At 44.2% G+C, this 21,023-nt stretch overlaps 1 protein-coding gene across 1 annotated transcript in view; it reads right to left on the reverse strand.

Annotated features, from left to right (window-relative positions):
• Positions 1 to 21,023, reverse strand: part of DSCAM (DS cell adhesion molecule) — a 749,662-nt gene that overhangs the window by 646,024 nt on the left and 82,615 nt on the right. The gene's annotated exons all lie outside the window — the stretch shown is intronic.

Consider the following 21,023-nt stretch of genomic DNA (forward strand, 5'->3'; position numbering starts at 1 on the left):
TATTTTGGTCCCTCCAGCATCCCTGCAGTTTCCTCCCTCTACCTGGGATGCCCCTTCCCCGGAATGCACTTGGCCGTTTCCCCCATCTTCTCTAGTCTTTGCTGACCCCCTCCTTCTCCATAAGGCTTGCCCTCCACCACAGTGAGAAGCCCCAACTGCCCTCAGCAGTTGTCACTCTCCACAACACATCACTTTTTAGCATCCTATGTAGTTTACTTACTTGTTAGAGTTTTCGGATTTTCTTTCTCTCCCATTCCTTAAAGTTTAAGTTCCTAAATGGCAGACACTTAATTGGCTGAATTCCCTGACAGATCTCAAATTCCTCCAACCGTTCCTAGCATGCAGTAGAACCCCGAGAAATGCTTCTTGAACATACGGCTACTTGGTCAAAGTCCGCCAAACATAAAGGAATACATCTCAGTGAAATAGAACATTCTAAAACTAGCTTTCATGATAAGTGGTTAATTATTTGCCTGTACATGCATAGACCACGTCACCTATACCAATGCATTTTCTTCCACCCCTGCCTCCTTAAATCACCGGAGAGGGTACTGGTCCACACTGTACAAGATCAGAAGACAGAGGCCAAAGAGAAGGAAAGGCATCCATTACACAAAAGCTCACATCTGTGCTTGGCACAATGCGAGGATGAGAGCATGTCCCCTTTACTTAGTGGCTGCAACCATGTGAGACAGTACGGTCATCTTGACTTAACATGGCTTCTTACCCTCAGTTCCACCAAACAGAATCACCAAGTCCATAACTAAACTTCAAAATTTAGTTAAAGCTGCTATTACTACCCTCGTTCTGGGGTGTGGTTGAATGACTGCTATTTACTGAATATGTATTACATGGAATATTTTAGTATAAAACAGATCCACAGGGGTTCCCGGGTAGCTCAGTCAATTAAGCATCTGCCTTCGGCTCGGGTCATGATCCCAGGGTCCTGGGATCCAGTTCCACATCCGGCTCCCTGCTCAGCGGGGAGTCTGCTTCTCCCGCTCCCTCTACTCCCCCACCCCCGCTCTGCTCTCTTTCTCTGTCTCTCTCTCAACTAAATAAAATCTTTCAAAAAACAAGCAAACAAATCCTCAAAACCAATCTCACAGGCAGCTGTTGCTGCTATTTTCACGTTAGAGATGAGAAACCATATGAAGTTTGAACTCTGCAGCAAGACACACTGGGATTCACTCTCAGGAGTCATCTAAGCAGGGACCGTGGCTGGGCCCAGACTCCTCCAAGCACGAGGGGCACCTTCCGGGTATTTTCCCTCAGAAGGGAGGCAAAGGCACCTACTGATCCATGTTCAGCTCTACAAAGGCCAAAAATCCCCAAGTCGGACACCTTTGATCCAAAGATGGCTACAGAATAACAATGTGCAATTCCCATTATTGGGTGGGCCTGTCCCGGTGCCCTGCACTTGCTGGAGCTCGATCCAAAGCCTCCTCACCTGAGCCTGGGTCACCCACCATCTGTGGATTCCCAGCAATAATCTCCTTAACCTGGGGCCATACAAAAACCCCAAACAAACCTCGGCCACTGGAGCTTTGATGGTAGCTCTTCCTTCTTTTCTTCTTCCTCTTCTTCCTCTTCTTCTTTCTTCTTCTCCTCCTTCTCCTTTTTCTCTTTCTCCTTCTCCTTCTCCTTCTCCTTCTCCTTCTCCTTCTCCTTCTCCTTCTCCTTCTCCTTCTCCTTCTCCTTCTCCTTCTCCTTCTCCTTCTCCTTCTCCTTCTCCTTCTCCTTCTCCTTCTCCTTCTTCTTCTTCTTCTTCTTCTTCTTCTTCTTCTTTTTTCATTTGGTTTCTAGAAAATCTGAATTATCTACCTTGGTGTACTTCTTCTCCCCAAGGTTAAAACTGTGGTTACATATGGAAACAATCAAGCCAGAAAACATGCCTTTTAGAGTGGTTTCCTCTAATGATATCTGCTGGTCCTGAATCCGTAGTCCAACGTAGATTGTTCAGAATACATGGGGGTGTTACTGCTCACTTCCAGATGAGCCAGGGTCCTCCCTGTAGGGACCAAATATCAGCTGGCATTCATTAACTTTGATGGTTTGCCATCACCCTGGAATGGATTTGCTGAGTCACAGAAACTTCCTAAAAAGAGCAGAATCCCATCTGACTTGCTATTAAGTATTCATCACAGAATCGAGTTTGAGCATTCTCGGGGAAACCGAGGGCACTGCTAATAACCCCAGAACCTGTACGATGCGGCTCGGGCTTCACCAAGCAAAGAGCCCACAGCCACTCAAGTCCCTTTGCTAATAGACCTAATATATACCAACCAGCTGTGTAATGGGCCCAAGCACCCCCTGGGGCACAGAAGAAAGTCATAAAATAGAGTCCATTATCCTGCACTGGAAATTTGACTTGATTTGGATTTGACACTTCATTTAGAGAAATGTCCTGGAGGCATATCTTTTCTAGAAGGTTGGGGTTGGACTGGGTGGCTGGCTATTGCCACATTAATTCTGCAGAGCATTTTTAAACTTAAAGGAGTAAGACTTTTAAAATATTCCCTTCATGATGATTTCAGAAGATCAAATTGAGTTGTAACGTCTGGAAGTTATTACTGGAACATTTTAAATTAAACCAAGCCAGCTTCACTCATTTCCAAGAGGGAACATGAGGGCAGTGCCAATCCCAGCATTTCCAGGGTTGGATAAAAATCAGATCTTACCTATAAAGACAAGAGTTCTAACCTCAAAGGGTATGATATGGAAGAAATAAGACCCACCCAACCTATCAAAGCCCCCCCCCCTCCCAGGACCACAAGCCTGGCACATTCGGGATCCTGCTACATCTGCCACCACATGAGAACAACCTGGAGTGGGATGCGAGGAGGTTTCCAGTGCAACTCAAAGTTGCAAGAAAAGAGGAAAAGATGGAGCTAGAACCCAGACGAAACTCCTGCCTCTAAGTCGGTAGTGTCTTCGTTTGTCTATTTGGGGAGGGCTGTAGTATATTTACAACACGGTGCGTGCAACTCATTCATGATTACCGAAGCCCGATGTGGGTGCCATAATGAAATATTAAAAAGTGAGCCTATTACCACTAGGAAAATTTAAGCCAATGGAAAATAAACCCATTAAACCCATGATCCTAAATCTAAGTAACTACCACAAGAATAATTTTCATATTTGCATATTTGGACCAATATTATACACCTAAAAACAAAATCATTTAAAATTTTTAATTGCTTCTTTAAATCAGAAGAGGCCAGTGAACTGGGAAAACGTCAGAATCCCAATCGGGAATGTATGGACACTAGGAAGGGAGCCCTGAGAATAAACATCTGAGGAAACGTTCAGGAATGGGTCGAGGTCAACCTTACAGAGATCTTGAGGTTATCATGACACTAGATTTGTCCTAACCTTGACTTACTTAATATATTTATTACACAAACAAAGACAACATAACGCTAGGAATAATAATGTTAACAAGAAGAAATGTTCATCCAGCACTGCGCCAGGCAGGGTTCATTGTCTCCCGTAATCCCCCGCCAGTCCCCGGGGAGGGGTGCGACTGCTGTCTTGATGAGACAGAGGGAATGGGAGGCAGGACACTAAGGCCACACTCAGAGTGGGGTCAGGGGAAGAGCACGTGTAAGTCGCTCCAGCAGCCATAGCAAAATACAGACTTGGCAGCTTAACTAACACACGTCTATTCTCTGAGAGTCCAGAGGCTGGAAGTCCAAGATCAAGATCAAGGTGTCAGCAGCCCTGCTTTCTTCTGAGGCTTCTCTCCATGGCTTGTTCATGGCCAGCTTCTCTGTGTCCTTACATGGCCTTTCCTGGGCATGCCCATCCCTGCTGTCTCTCTGTGGGTCCCAATTTCCTCCTCTTACAAGGACACTAGTCATATTGGATTAAGGCCTCATGTCAACTTAACCACCTCTTTAAAGGATATATGTCTGATATAGCCACACTCTGAGATGTTAGACATTAAGGCTTCAGCATTTGAATTTGAAAAGAAGGGTCACAGTTCAGCCTGTGACAGGTGGAGGCACGAGGAGAGACAATTTGGGACAATGGGACAGAAGAATCCTAAATATTTTGTAACCACTGCTATGAACAAGAATATGAGATGGTCTCTGTGGCCCCAGGACCCTCCAGAAGGAGGCCCGAGGCAAAGATTTTGTCTCTGTGTAAAGTGGAATGTTCTGACAATTAGAGCTGTCGACTACTAAGGTTAGTGTTGCAATGTTTCAGAATGTGGGAGGTGGAGATGGTGTCTTGGTGAAGTGGAGGGTGATTAGACAATGTCCTGATTTTTACCCCTTTCTGTTAAGAAGCAAGAAATATGTTAAAAGATGCATATTCCTCTGCCTTGGAAAAGATATGTTGATTCCATAACTTGGTCCCTGTCAAAAAGAAAACCACGAGCCAAAATGAAATCACGTAGACCAAGTCGCCACGCCAGACTTCATCCCTAACCTAACTGCAGTTCCAACCTCCCCCGGAAATGCAGTCCTAATCACCCAGCGAGGGATGTTCTGATGGGGACCAAGGCGGTAACCTGTCCCATGGACCCTCTCCCTACCCACAAAAGAAGAGGAGGGAATCTGGGGATAAGATCCCGGCTCCTCCCCAGGAGGGAAGGTGACCCTGCCTGAAACAACCCTTTCTTTGGCTAATAATTTCCCCGTTTCACGCTCCTTCCTATAAAAACCTTCCACGTGTATAACTTGAATTCATGCCCAGATCATGAATTGGTTAATAAAACCAGTCAGATCTTCACATTTACCCAGCTGAATTTTTGTTATCGAACACCTTAGAAGCTTCTTTTCTGAGTGAAGGGAACAAGGTCCTGGAACTCGTTGCATATTAGCCTTCATTCCTAAAACAGTTCATAGAATTATTGACACCATTTCAAGTGAGCATGTTTTGCAAAATAAGTTACTTTTTTTGCCCCCAAACTAGGCCTAATCAGCTGTGTGTATCATATAAGCAGAGGATTATAGCTTGACTCCAAGGTAAAAACATTAAGAATGATGACTATAGAACACTTTTGGGGAGGAATCACATGTGAGGAAGGTAATCTGTGTGACTCTTATCACTATTTAACGGTACTCTGTGCTAGCGAGGACTGGGCTTGGGGCCAGCCCCACGGTTAAGGTTTACTATCATTTCCACTGTTTTAAGAGTCTCTCCTTTTTGTGCTGGCTGAGATCCATGGGTCTGGCAGGTCAGATGAATGCATTAAATGATTTGGAGGAATAACACTGGCAGCTAAATATTTATATGGAAAATGTTCACATCCATTTTTCTCCCAATATCCAAAAAACATTCTCTAAAATCAATACCACTGTCCACACGAGGCCCCACTGTGCCAAGGGACACAGAGCCAGGTCGCTGCTGCCCTTGCAATAACCCATAGGTGACAGTGATTACGAGAAGGGGGCAGGTGGAGAAAATGGGAGGGAGAAGGCCTACACAGGGAGCCCTGATGGGGGAGGGGAAGCAGTAGATCCTGCCTGCTGGGATTCGGGGGAGTCCTGGGGAGGATACTCTGCCCTTTCTTCCATTTGGAGGGTCCCTGCATTGCAGAAACGCTTCTCCACGGGGGGCAACTTGGCCATGCATGGAGACACCGTGGATCGTCACAGCAGGGAGCTGCGTGGTGTTCCAGAACCTACTGCATAGAGGACAGGCGTGCTGCTAAACAAAGCACAGGACAGGCCCCCACAATGAAGAGTTCCCCAGCCCCAGATCGCATGGTCCACAGGTGAAGAAGCCCGAAGTGGAGGGTTACACCCATGGACTTTCAGACCCTGCCTCCATCAGACAAGAGGTGAGTTTGGGAGCAGGAAGGAGCGTGTTACCTCTCGCTCCCCCGCCTGCTGGCCTCTGTTTGCCTGCAGAGAGCACTCCTCTGGGTCTGCACTCACCCCCATGGTGAACCGCCTGGTTCTGGGGTTCACACTGAAGACTGTCATAGGAAGATGCTATTTTGATCTCCATCTGACAGATCTCCCCCACAAATCCCTGGCCCCCTCACCATCTCTCTTAATTGGTTCCAGGTGTGGCAAGGGAACCAGGAGGTCTCCCTGGCTTCCTGAAAAAAATCTCGGTTATCTGTGACCCTCGAATCTAAAATGTATGGAGGGGCCTTGATGTACTGAGTGCTGCCTGTTATATGCAACAGATGAGTCACTAAATTCTACCCCTGAAACTAATAATGCAGTGTATGTTAATGAAATTGAATTTAAATAAAGAATCTTAAAAATATAAGAATCAATTAATTGATTTATTGATTAATTAATTAAAATGTATGACAATCCTCTGCTAAATTCTCCAAATGTCAGTGTGTAATACAAGATGAGTAGATGAAGCCTGGTGAGTACTCAGATGTACACAGACGTGAGGTCATCAGGAGACCACGTTAGTCGGCCTCAGAAATTCCAAAGTATGGCAGGGTGCCTGGGTGGCTCAGTGGGTTAAACCTCTGCCTTTGGCTCATGTCATGATCTCAGGGTCCTGGGATCGAGCCCCACATCGGGCTCTCTGCTCGGCAGGAAGCCTGCTTCCCTCTCTCTCTGCCTGCCTCTCTGCCTACTTGTGATCTCTCTGTGTATGTCAAATAAATAAATAAAATCTTAAAAAAAAAAAAAAAAAAAAGAATTCCAAAGGAGGCCTGAAGACAAAATCGAGGATCTCAAATACAAAGAAACCAATCCTAAGGAGAGGCTCTTGGCTTTAATAGCCACTAAAGAGCTGGTTCGACTACTGTAGAAACGTTTCCTCTGGAAATGTCTCCAGCCACGTGCTGGAGCAGCAGAACACAACCCAGACCAGATCTGTGAGCCTTTCCTGCTATATTGCACTGGATCGTTACCATCTTCAATAGCATATGTGTTTTCTGCACCAGCTGATTCATTTCCGTCTTACTTAAAATTTGACAAAGTTGGGCGCCTGGGTGGCTCAGTGGGTTAAGCCTCTGCCTTCGGCTCAGGTCATGATCTCAGGGTCCTGGGATTGAGCCCAACATTGGGCTTTCTGCTCGGCAGAAAGCCTGCTTCCCCCTCTCTCTCTCTGCCTGCCTCTCTGCCTACTTGTGATCTCTCTCTGTCAAATAAATAAATAAAATCTTTAAAAAAAATTTGACAAAGTTGGAAATTATCTAAATGAACCCCAGAAGGAAACAATTAATTGGGGAACGTGAGTTAACAGGGTACTGTGGATCAAAATTTGTATTTAAAAAGGCCATGAAATAACACAGAAACTGGTTTGCATTTGGATTTCAATTGAAACAAATAAGTTTGTATGTAGAAAAAATGCTGTAAGAGATATTCTAGAATTATGGGAACTAGTTTCCCTTATCCTGGTGTCTTGTCTTCACTAATGGATTTCTTGAATTTTGACTTTTCATTATAAAGGCAACTTTCGATTTCACAGTAAGGCAGAAATTAGGCATATTATAGGGTTACAGGATGCTTGTTAAAAACAGATAGCTTCATAAGGAAATACTTTTTTATCCCCGTTCCTGGAGTCGTTTGCACCTAAAAGCTCAGCAGTCTATCCAAGTGGTGGGTAATTCATATGTTGTGGATCAACTCCTAATCACAGGACTACGGCAGTAAGCAGAGAGGAGGCAGGAACAATCCTGGCTCGATCCTGCCATGGCATCGTCCTGGTCTCCCCTTCTGATGAACTGAAAAGCCAGGACTTACCAGGAAGAGAGAGCCTGGGGCAGCTGCTTCCCAGCTGCTTCAACTGACCTTTATGGCCCTCACCAACTGCTTTCTGGAGTTTTCTCTGTTATATGCAGGGCACACTCTGCTTGATCCCTGTCTAGCTTAATAGCCGTGGGATTGGGGTAGATTAATTTATCCAAGCCTCAATTTATTTATCATGAAAATGGGACTGATAGAAACTGGCTTAGATTTATGTTAGGTACATAGTGTTATTTCTGGCCAATAAATGTTTAATGAAGGGTAGTTACTATTATTAACATTAACACAATGGCGATGATAAAGAAAACTATGCTCCTAATAATATAGCCACCTGGTTAAAAATTAGCACATTTCAATGGGCCCAGTGTTGTTGATGGACGTTGTTTACCAGCAGGAATCTGTTTCCAGCTGTTTCTTCCCCACCCCTTCACTGGAAGAGCAGGGGATCTTTCTACCCATCTGTTCCTATCTTTGGCCACCCAAACACACACACACACACCCCTGATTCCTCCTACAAGATCGGTGAGGAACACTCCAGAATTAGACTTGGCTCCCCCACATTCCAAACACATGACTTCAGGCAATGTAAAGATCTTTGGGTGCCTCTCATTCCATGTCTTTGAGATCGAGCTCACTGCAGAGCTGACTTCGCGATCAGTAAGGTAGGCGCTCATGGTCACTGACTGTTGTCCTTTGTCTTCATCAAGAAGACAACCATCAAGATGCTGTTTTTTTATAACAGGGAGACAGGCTGTAGATACTGGAAAGGTTTCACTTAATCACCTTGACAACAAAAGGGAACAGAAATAAAAAGAATACAAGAAGCTTGCGATGACTAATTTTACATGTCAACTTGGCTGGGCCACAATACCCAGATATTTGCTTAAACTTTATTCTTTAAGGCAGGTTTTTTTTGAGGGTTTTGTTTGTTTGTTTGTTTGTTTGGATGAGGTTAATATTTAAATCTGTGGACTTTGAATCAAGCAGATTACACTCCCTTATGTGAATGGGCTTCAATCCAATCAGTTGAAAGACTTAATCATCCAAAAAGACTGACTTGCCCTAAGAAAGAAGGAATTCTATCAGCAGATGACATTTAGATTGAACTACAACTCTCCCCTGACCTCCAGCCTGCCAACCTACCCTGCATATGTACTTAGCAAGGCTCCACAATCACATGCACCAATTCCTTAAAACAAACCCCTATCTATACACACACACACATATCACATACACACACACTCTTGGTTCTGTTTCTCTGCATAAACCCAATACAATCTCAAAATCAGTGTGGTTTACAAAGGATAGGTACGTTCTTGTCCAATTCTGGCATGTTTACTCTGGGCCCTCAAACTCGCTCTTCTACACCTTGTCCCGGAGAACACTCCTCAAGGATTCGCACCTTGAAGGCAACAACAGTGTCTCACACTCTTCAGGTTTTCCAGAATTTTCTTGACGGTCCTTCACTCCTTAATCCAGTGGCTCTCAAACTAGAGGATGATCAGAATCCCCTGGAGGGCTTGGTAAGAGACTGCTGTGCCCTACCTGAGAGTATCTGATCCGGTCTATCAGGAGCAGGCCCTGAGCTCCCAAGTGATGCTGATACAGCTGTGAGGGGTCACACCTTGAGAATCCGAGCCCTAACTCCAGCTGGGGAGAAGCAACAGCACAGAGAAACACACCTCCTACTTAACTGAGGCCCAGGTATGACATCAGTTCAATTCAATTCAGTTCTGTAGGGACTAGTCACAGGGATCTCCAAGCCCTGCCCATGAGGGGCAGCACCAACTCTATCAGTCATGGCAGGGAGTGGGCCATCGCTGCCAGCATCTGGTCCTTCTTTTACAGAACTAGTGTTGTTGTTATGGGTCCTTCTGGAAGGCTGTGTTCTCTTTTTCCAGATCTTATGTCAATGGTGCTTGCTTTGCACATGTAGGCTGAGGATTCCCTCTTGTCACCTTCCTTTATTGGAGTCACTGATAAAGGGAAAGAAGGAGTGCTCAAAATCTAGGCAGGTGCCAACAGGAGGACCATGGTCTGTAGCAATGCCGGGAAGGAAAGGCTTGGTTCGGGGTCTGGCCGCTGAGGACCCTGACAGAAAACCTGCTCATGTGTGGAGAATGGTGACTGAAGGAAGCATGTTCACGAGCAACTTCTCCCTCTCTTCCATGAAGTTAAGTTGAGGGTATCGGTTTACAGGACACCATAACAAAGCACCACAAACTGGGGTCTTAAGCAGCAGAGATTTTCTTTCTCATGGTTCGAGGCCAAATGTCTTACACCAAGCGGTCTTCAAGGTGTTGGCAGGTTTGTTGACTCCCGAGGCTTCTCTCCGAGGTGTGTAGATGACGTCTCCCCATGTCCTCATCTGTTCGTCGCTCTGCATGTACCTGTGTCCTATTCCCCTTGACTTATAAGGACGCAAAGCATATCAGATTAGGGCCCAGCTTAGTGATATCATTTTAACGGACTGGCCTCTTTCAAGGCCTCTCTCCAAATTCAGTCACACTTTGAGGTGCTGGGGATTGGGATTTCCGTGTAAGAATTTGGGGGAGACACAACTCAGCCCATAACACTGAGGATAAGATACAGCTTGTACTTCCCACAATCACTGCTTCCCTTTCAATATGTGGATTCAAGTCTTTTCCAGCAAAGAAAATCTACATCTGACAGGTTAGTCTCATTTGCTTTCTTCGCCTCAGTTTACAGTTTTCAGACCTGGTTTTCAGCAGCCAGCCCACTGTCACAGGTGGAAACACTCATCAGGCAGATCATCTCTGAGGGAGATGTGCCCTCATCTTGCCATCATTTAAAGCAAGAGCCACAGTCACCCTGGGGTGCCTGGGGGCTCAGTCAGCTAAGCATCTGACCAATCTTGCTTTCTGCTCAAGTTGTGATCTCAGGGTCACAAGATCGAGCCCCACAGTCCACGCTCAGCAGGGAGTCTGTTTGGGATTCTCTCTCCCTCCACCCTTCCCCCCACTCATGGACACACTCTATCCCTCTAAAACAAATAAATAAGGGTGCCTGGGTGGCTCCATGGATTGGGCCTCTGCTTTTGGCCCAGGTCATGATCTCAGGGTTCTGGGATCAAGCCCCTAATCGGGCTCTCTGCTCAGCAGGGAGCCTGTTTCTCTTCTCTCTCTGCTCGCTTGTGATCTCTCTTTCTCTGTGTCAAATAAATAAAATAAAATCCTTGAAAATAATAATAAAAAATAAATAAATCTTGGGTGTGGGGGGAGCCAAAACCACAGCAATCCATGACTAAGCCAACACTTACCAGCCTCATACTTGAGAATAGCAGTAACCCACGTAGGTGAGCAGAGGTCACACTGCAGCCAACAACCCTTTAAAGTACCTGCTTGAAGCACCTGAAATAGTGCACTATAAATGTTGCTATCAAGGAAGCTGAAAGCCCTTATAGGGTGGAATGGTCCTTCCAGATCTGAGATGTGACGTTCCAAACATTCACCGTCAGCTCTCAGCTATGCCTGCATCTTGCAAAGCAGAAGGGCACTGTGGGGATGGTTTGGTCTGAACCCTCAAGCTGTGTGTTTCTTCCCAGCCAGGGTAAGGGGTAGCCCAGAGAAGAAAGTCAGGAAACTGCCCACAGCATTTTCTGTCCACAGATGCCCGCCTCTCCAATATTTTCCCTATACCCGAGAATCATTACAAGCTCCTCTTTGAACTTTGAGATGTCCGCGGGGCATCAAGCCTCACTTACATCTTGGTGTAAACTACTTTAATCCATCATCTTTTGCATTAGTTGATTGGCATTGAGTGTTTCAAAAATGGATGATTTCAGTTTGGATAAAGCAGATGGGAAGAATTTTTGGATCCATCTGGATGAAGTCAGTGTCTTTGACCCAAGCAAGGCAGGCTGGGGACCACAGACTTCTGGGTGGTAGGGACACCAGGGTAAGGGGAGGGCTCAGAGGGACAGGGAGGACAGCTGGCCAGGAACAACTCCCTTGAAATCTCAGCTGGAGGCTTTGGAAATAAGTGGAAAAATGTCTCGTGTGATGTACAAATTCCTAGTCCAAATATCTGATGTGGAGAATTGTGCAAAGGTGGGCAAATCTCAGGCTGGTGTCACTTTACAAGTCTGCACTGATCAGCGTGCAGCCTCCCTGTTCAAGTTAATACAAGCTATCTCAGTTAGGTAGGCACCTGGGGCCATGAAGGAGGACCAGGGCTATTCCCTTTGCACAGAAGTTAGCAGGGAAATCGGGCAGGAGCTCCAAGGACCCTGCTACACCTGTCATCTGAGGTCAGAGCAGGAAGAGCAATCAGAAAGGGAGAAAGGTGAGCACAAAATAGTGAGAGTGGCCTCCAGTTTCTCAGAGGGTGTGACATTGGGACACACTAGAAGACCAAGCATGGCTTGAGCAAAATTTTTCACCTGCTTGGCTTTTTAATTTTCTAGCTAAAAACAAAACAAAACAAAGCAAAACAAAAACACAAAGATTAAAAATATCTACCGTAAAAGGCTGTTGGATAGAAGGAATGATATTACTCATTTTAAATTCTGAAGTAGGTGATTAACACATCTTACATCTGCATAAAACACACACACACACACACACACACACACACACTTCTAAATTGATGTCCCCAACTATTTTGCTCCTGTGCATACCAAGGGGACCTACCTTCTCTACTAACTTCCAAAGCACTGAGTCTCAAAGTGTAGTTCCCCAGACCACCTGTGTCAGCCTTACCTGTGGCCCTGTTGGAAATGCCTGCCCCCACTGCAGACCTATGCAGTCAGCAAACTGCAGCCCTACAAGTTTCCTGGGTAGTTCTAATGCATACTGAAGTTTGAGAACTACAATGCTGGTTGCACAGTAGAATCACCTGGGATCCCTCGAAAAAGAGTCTTATACCAAGGCCCACCCGGACCAAATAAATCAGAATCTCTGTGAATAGGATCAAGGTCCAGAACTTTCTTTTTTAAGATCTCCCTCAGGTGAGCCTAATGTGTGGCCCATGCTGAGAAACCATTACTCTGGGCTCCATGAATGAGCCTTGGTGGCTCTCACACTCAAAACCTGTTCATTCCTTTGCTTCCTTAAATACCAATGCCTGCTCTATGCCCAGCGCTATAGCAGGTAGTAGGGATACAAGACAGACACGGACCATACACTTCTGGAGATTAGATAGAGTCTGGTGCCCTAGAAAGCCCACCATTTACAATCACACAAGTTATACACTGTACAACTCTGATGGGAACCCTTCACATCTTTATATACAACCTGTAAAGCCACACACAATATCCAAAATCGAAGCTCAAGGTCATCTTGGCACCATAACATGTACATGACATAAATTACAAGAGGTTTAGACTCAACTCCTGGCCAAGTCTTCAAAAGGAGTCCCAGCAGGATCAAGGCCAATGGATTGATTTCCCTCTGCTATGTACAACTCTTATATTTATTAATGGAGGAGGGACATTGTATGAAGTATGAGTTTACTGAGCATGATGGTTTTATTTTGTAGTAAACCAGCACCGATATAAAGTTTTTTCATTGGAATTAACTTTATTCTCATTGTGGTAGACTGAATAATGGCCCCCAAAGGCCTTAATCCCTGGAGCCAGTGAAATTTTTCTTACAAGATGACAAGTCTTCATAGATGTGATTAAGTTAAAGGTTGAGATTAGGAAAATGATGGGGTGGCCATAGATGTCATCACAACTATCCTTGTAAAAGAGAGACAGAGGTATATTTGATATAGAAGAACAAAACAATGTGACCACTGAAACAAGATGTTACACTGCTCACTTGAAAGATGGAGGAGGGAGCTGGGAGCCAAAGAACACACCCTAGCACATGCAATAAGACAACAGATTCTCTGGAGGGAACATGGTGCCCCCACCGCACTGATTTTGGCCTAGTGATTCTGATTTCAAAACTCTGACCTCCAGACTGCAAGAGAACAAATGTATGTATGATGTTTTAAGTCATCCAATTTATAATTATTTGATACAGCAGCAATATAAAACTGATATATTTATATGTACCCAAATAAAGAAAATCCACAAGAATAGAACAGAGTTTGGAAAGAAGTTCAGAGCAGCTGAAATTTATTGTATCCCCTTTAGTGGGCCAGGTTCTGTGCTGGTTATTTTATGTGGATTAGGTCTCAAACTCACAAAAAACACACAAGAAAGGTGGTATCATCACCATCACCACTACCATCATCACCATCACCATCACCATCATCACCATCACTATCACCACTATCATCACTATCATCATCACACCACCACCATCATTATCTTCATCATCACTACCACGACCACCACCACCATCACCACCATCATCACCAACTTCATCACCACCATCTTCATCTTCATCATCAACATCATCATCATTAATATTTATCAATATTTCTATTTCATATTTTTGCATCGAGTTATAAAATTCTACTCTAACTAGGACATACCAGGTTACCAATTAATGGTCTTTATGGCCTGAAAGCAAAGTGAAGCACTCACATTTGAAGAGCAAAAGAGCAGATGTTCTGGTAGCAACTTGAGAAGAGCAGCCCACAGATGAATGTGATGGGTGGTCCCACAGACACTATTCATACAGAAATTAACATGGTAAATGCTATTAATAACTCCCCATTCAGCACCATCTTGCCCAGAAGAAATTGTTTCTGCATCATCAACTCCTGGCAGCAACTTTGCTCTATCTAAGTTGCCATTTCTCAAAACAACGTCCTTTTATCCCACTTGGGACCTGACACCTGGAACAAATAAGGTCTTTATGAGTCCTGGAAAATGAGAGAATTTTCTCCACAAACTGTATCTTTCTGTACTTGTTCCCTACCCTGACATATAATACAGGAGATTAACCTACTAGAGAGGTTGAATTTCACATCTCCCCAAAAAGAAATGAGGATTTTCTCATATCAGAAGGGAAAAATGTAACTTACATAAAGAAGTAAAATCTGAGATAAAGAAAATTATTTTTTTTCAATAAGTAAGGCTTCAGGAATTTTATTTCAGAATTTACACTTTCATAAATAAGAATTCTTCATGACACTGAGAGGTAACCCAGATACAATGTTTCTGTGTGGTCAAAGTTCTCAAGATCTCTCACAAGTCCTGGATCTAAGGAACTCTCCCTCTCACCCCTCAAAATCTGTAGTTGCCCCTGTAATATAAAGAGGTAAAAGTTCCCTGAGTGGATTAATACATTAAAAGTTCCCTAAGTGGATTAATACATTAAAAATAAGTCCAATAAAAATAGCAATAGTTATGACACCTTACACTTATTTAGTAATTCTCATATACCAGGCATATTCTAGGCTTTTACCAATAGTAACTCCTTACTCTTCCCATTATATGGAACTACTTCTATCATCTCTGTTTTACAGATGTGGGAACTAAGGCACAGAGCTAATAAGAGGTATAATTCTACACTAAGGATATTGGCCCCAGAGTCTTATTACACAATGTTTTAATATCTCAACAAAGTTTTAAAAGCACTTTCAGAGAAATGTGGATATCTTACTTATCTTACAATTTACACAAAAGCCTAAAGAGCCAAGAGGGAAAGGACTCAACCTATCAGAAACACAGGCTAATTATTAAGCCATAGTCACAGAGTCAGAGGGGTGCTGAAGTAGGACCACACCAGTAAGCCTCTTGAACAAACTGGAGACACCAGAAAAGACCTGCTCATATGTGGATACCAACATGCACGAGGGAGGTTTGGAAAACCAAAGGAGGAGATGCCCACTGAATGATGCCGGGATGGTGTGTTACCCCAATGGGGCCAAAGAGATGGAATCTCAGTCTCTCACCAGACAAAAATCCAACCCAGATGAATTAAGGACTTAATGAAATGAAAGCCAATACAAACCATTCTAGGGGGGAAAAAAAAAGAAAGAAAGAAAGAAAGAAAGAAAAAGTACAGCAGGAAGCCATTTTTTAAGGTACAAAACACTCATCAAAAATTGTTAAATGACTCTGAGATCACCTATTCCTCAAGGAAAGAACTAAAAAGGTAAAATATAAGCCACAAATGGGAAAATACTTAAAGTACTTATAAACATATAACCAAGAAGGGACTAGCATAAACAATATATAATCAACTCAAAAAAAAAAAAAAAAAGAGAGAGAGAGAGAGAGAGAGAGAGAGAAGAACATAACCTACCCAGTAATAATACAAATGGTCTGAAGGCATCAGCAGGCATCTCATAGAACCGGCAACATGTATGGTCCACACACGTGAAAAGATTCTCAACCTCATTAATTAAAAGGGAAGTGTAGATTTCACATGAAATTGGAAAAAAAAAAAAATCGGAAATCTGACAATGCCAAGTGCTGCCCAGGACCTTGAGTAATGGGAAATGGAAAGAAGTCTCTGTAGTATATAATTGTACAAAACCCAAATCGGTTTTCTACACAACAGCCTGTCAACAACAGAATATATTGTTTACCGATTATCTACCCATATCTATCTGTTTATCTATCCATTTATCTATCCATTTATCTATCCAGCTATCTATCTATCAAATATCCTCTTACCTAGGGATACTATAGATCAAATTTTCCTTTTCTTTTTTAAATCATCAAATTTCCTTTCTCTACTAGATCATTCCAAAGTGCATATATACACGCAAAGTGTTGTTATTCCTCCTCTCGCTCCTATCTTGGCTTCACTTTCCCCTCCAGCCTCTTTGTCTCCCACTCTGAGCAGGTTTTGTCCCCACAACTCCACTGACACTGTCTCAGAAATCACCAGGGACTGCCCGTCCCCCTGGCAGGGATCCTGGCCACTACTATAGATGCCTGGTTCATGTTCCTTTCCTGACTCTGAACTTGAGAGTCCAGGCCCTCTGCTCTTGGACCTTTCTCTCCCATCTGTACACCTGCTCCCCTGATGCTCACACATGCTTAGGGTTTCTGTAGTGTCTCTAGCTTGGTGTCTCCTACATTTTCAGATTCTAGCCCAGACCTCTCCTATGAAGCCCCCTCCATGCTTCCCCACCTCCAAAGACATGGGAAATTCACATCCCAAGCTCACCTCTGCCATTCTACTGCTCAGCCTGCAGCATTCAGAAATGGGATTAGAATTAAAAAGCAATTTCTTTCTCTGTCAGCCCACATCCCACCATCAGAACAAGCCAACACACAACCCCTATATACGTACCCCAACAAGGTGACCCCCTCTCATGGGGTTGTGCCATCTCTCATTAGCGATGAGGGCCTCCTCCCTGAGGGCTGGCATGTCATCCTGTGTCTCTTCTCAACACAGACATGGTGTCAAAACGCCAGCCCACATTGTGACACCACATCGCGGCTCACACCCCTCTGGAGGCATCCATGTCCTGCTTCCTCTCTGTCCTTACCGCCTCCCTCTACACCCCCAGCTTACCCTGCTCCCCTTTATAGCACTGGAAACTCCAGACCCAAGGCTGCTGAAGAGCTGTTTGCTCTACCTACAGTGTTCTCCCCAATATCTCCAAATTCTCTCTCTTGCCCCAACGTAAGGTTCTCACTCAGAAGTCCCCCTTTTAGACTCCCTACCTGGGCCTCCATATGTCCCTAAAATGACCCTTCTTCACGGTTTCACTCTCTCCTTATACCAGTTATGTGCCACATAGTCTACTGACCTTGTGTCCTGCCCCACCTCTCCCCTTAGGATGAAGCTATGTCAGGACACGGCGTTTGCCTGTGGTGTTCGCTCTATTTCCCCAGCACCTAGAATCCATGTGCAGCATGTGTTAATTGCCCAGAAAATTATCTGTTACATGAATGGTCAAATGACACACATTATTTCAGAGCAAGAATGCAGCAGAGAACGAACCCCATCCCAGAAAGACACCTCCTCTTTCACTGCAATGGCATGAGGGTCACACACATCAGGACAAGATGTCACTTGGGGCTGTGAGCACACGTGATACCATGAGAGAGAAAAGCAGGGGCTCACTGACACCGAATTCAGGAGGGCGTCCCTCCTTGGGAAGAGAAGTGATCAAAGAGGGACACACGGGGGCTTTTCCAGGACACTCCTGGTTTTTGTTTGTTTGTTTGTTTTTTGCTCAATAACTTTTTATTACCTATCCACTCCTGTTTCTTGGTTCTATGCAAGCTTCCATTCTGTTAGGGTTACAAAATTTTAAGTCACATTTTAAAGAGACAAAAAAAGTCATTTAGAGTGCATCCAACCACATCACTTCTTGGGAATCTGATATTTGTAATACAACTGGCCCCACCACTGATCTGCTCTGTCGTTTATGGGGCTGCAATGCAAACTCACTGTGCAACCAAACCAGGCTCCTTGTCTTTAGTTCCATAGTCCAGCTGGATGACAAATCTCACCCCAGATGACTGACCTCCAAGAAGAGTCACAATAAGAAAGTGAAGGCTGTCTCTTGTTTTGAATCCCCCAACAATACTTTGTACATGTCAGTAGTGAAAAAAAATCTAGTGATTAATTATACAAATCATAGCTATGACTTAGTAGCATGAAGGTTATGAGAATGAGTTTCCAAAGCCTTTGTCAAGAGTGGGTGCTTCCTTTCTGCTGCATCCTCCACATTGTCTCAAAAGGCAGCACATCTTCCTCCTACCTGAGGCATCTGAGCCTCTCTCCCACATGAGCTCCTGCAACCAAAAACTGATCTATGAGGCAGAGACTCCCTCAAAATCTTCCTTAGGGAAATGACCTGTGGCTCCACTGATATCTGATAATTTGTCATGAAGACCAAGAAGATTATGAATCTGTACAAGTGGTTCTTCAGCCTCCACTGTGTGGCAAAGCTCAGGTGAATATACATTTTGCTTCTGTCTCCTGTATGACAGGACTATGCTCTTTTGGAAGCCAGCCTGTCTGTGCTCCTGTCCTATGGCAGATACTTGAGGAACAAGCTGTTTTACTTAATCAATATATATTTTAGGAAAGTATCTACAAAGATCCATCCAGTTTAGTGTATCAGGAGGTTTCCTTTGGTCTGTTAGGTCCCAGAAAATGACAATGCTCCATGGAAAATATGGTTGTAGCTGATGAGTCCAATGTGGCAAGGCTAATAAGACCTTTATTTCTGGACTACAAAGACTATGGGTTGGTCAAAACCTTCCAAGCTCAGCCACAACAGTTTTCTGTGTTCCAGAACTGTGTTCTCCAATATGGCAGCCACTGGCCACATATAACTATTGAATTAAAATTCACCAAAATTAAACAAAATTAGTAACTCCACTCCTCACTCATTCTATCCACATTTCAAGTTCTCCACAGTCAAATCTTCCCAGTGATTACCAGCCGCTAAATGGCTTAATGTTCTAGAACACTTCTAACACCATGGAAAGTTACATTGGAAAACACTGGTCTAGCATGTGATTTGATGCTAACAGTATCACCTTCACCAGGGATCACTGAGAATAAGCCATCTAAGGGTTTTTTTTAGAAAACCTTAAAACTACAGAAAGGGCTAAAATGATTTAATAAGGATTAAAGAATAGAGATGCAAATTATAGTTTAAGAAGCAAAAATATAAATGAAGTAACATTTGATGGGAAAGGGGATGAGTAAATTCTCTACTTAAAAATGAAACAACACAATTTTACAAAGGATAAACAGATAAAACTGACACTCTTTGGACCTATATTGTACTGAGTTTAAAGCAAATGCATTGGTCAAGAAATAGACTAATCCATTTATAAACTAATTGGATTGTTAGGTGGACATTACTATCAGAGTAGCCTGAGGTAGCACTTCCAACTAATGGTAGTAATTGCTTTTAAATAACCTTAAGATGAGTGCAGTCATCTCAAATGTCCCATTTAACTCCCTTTCCTATTGTAGAAATTATGCTATAGATCAACCTAATGGGGGACACATACCTAATATGCACACAAAGGATAAGTAGAAGAGTCAAGAAGTGAAAAGAGAAAAAAATGAAGCATTGTAGAATGAATTAAGACAAACAGAAATCTGAACTGCCCTTGGAGCAGAGCCCTAGTCATCACTTAATGGTTCGTGGCTCTGCAGTTTGCTAACTTTATAACCTTGAGCTTGCCGTTCCATCTCTCCACACTTCAAATACCCATCTGCAAATTGAAGGGAATTGTGTGAGTGTGGGCATAGAATCCATGAACATGGCAGGGACAAGAATGAAAAGAAAAAGTGGCCCAGACTTTCTGGCCATCAGGCCAGCTCCATGCTGCCGTGCTCAGCTCAACTGGAGAGAACAACATGTTCCCAATCACCTCACTCTTTGGACTCATGTCCCACCCTGCTGCTGCCCCACCACTATCCTGTCCTCCTGATGTCATCACCAGCCCCTGAATGCACAGGACCTACCACCAGAACCACCACAACAGTCTCCTCTTTGTTGCTTCTCTCCGGTCCATCCTCTACTGTACTAACAGGTACAGCAGCAAAAGCGTCCCATCTGACACGTTACAGTGTTTTACCCCCAGATTCCCTCAGAAGACCCTGAGACAGGGATTCAAGTGAAAGCAGTCTATTTGGGAGGCGTTTTCAGGAGCCTTAGGCACTGCATGGGCCGAAGGATTCAGAAGATGGAAGATGGCCAGGGAGGGTGAGTTTCCAGACAAGCCACCACTCAGAGCACCTGTAACCTCATCTTCAGGACACTGTAAGACCCAGAGTAGAATCACACCACAATTAGCCTGCCTGAGAGGCTCAGGCATGTGTCATTAACTTCTACAGTCACTCGTTGAAGGCCTCTCCTAGGAGTCAATCCCGAAGCATTCTTGCGGGAGCCATGAGGCAAAGTGTGGCCAGATATCTGACTATCTGCCAGGAAATGCTAATGTCTGAGAGGGTCTGGGCAGGCACCAACAGCATCTGCTACAAAACCATGCATTTTCATTTACTAATTGCCCCATGGCTCCTTCATCCAGCAAGGACATGGTGGCCACTGGGTCAGAGAGGACAGATATGCCTAGATTCATCTCTGAGCTCCTGGTTTTGTTTCTTGAGTCTGAAATAAGAGTTTGAAACCCAGGCTATATGGGGCAATTGAGAGAAAAAAGAATTTTTTAAATCCTAAAATCTTCATCCTATAGCAAGGAAAAGTAGAGCTTGGAGGTCCAGTGATAGAGTTCAGCTATAAAACACAGTGGGGAGAAGACCAAAGATATGACCACAGGATGGAGATCCAGCATCCTGAAGAGAGGTGAGAATGGCAGTATGCAGGAGGAGGAGAGACGTGGGGATAAGATGAAGTTCTTGAGAGAGAACTGGGTGGTTTGAGACAACAGACACTCTGAGTAGGTGGAGGAGGACACCAAAAGGAAAGGGAAGACCCCCATCTCCTGGGAGGCCAAAGCAGGGTGGAAATGGTGAAGGGAAGGACACAGCA

Source organism: Mustela lutreola, chromosome 2 (assembly GCF_030435805.1).
Source record: "Mustela lutreola isolate mMusLut2 chromosome 2, mMusLut2.pri, whole genome shotgun sequence".
NCBI classification, from domain to species: Eukaryota; Metazoa; Chordata; class Mammalia; order Carnivora; family Mustelidae; genus Mustela; species Mustela lutreola.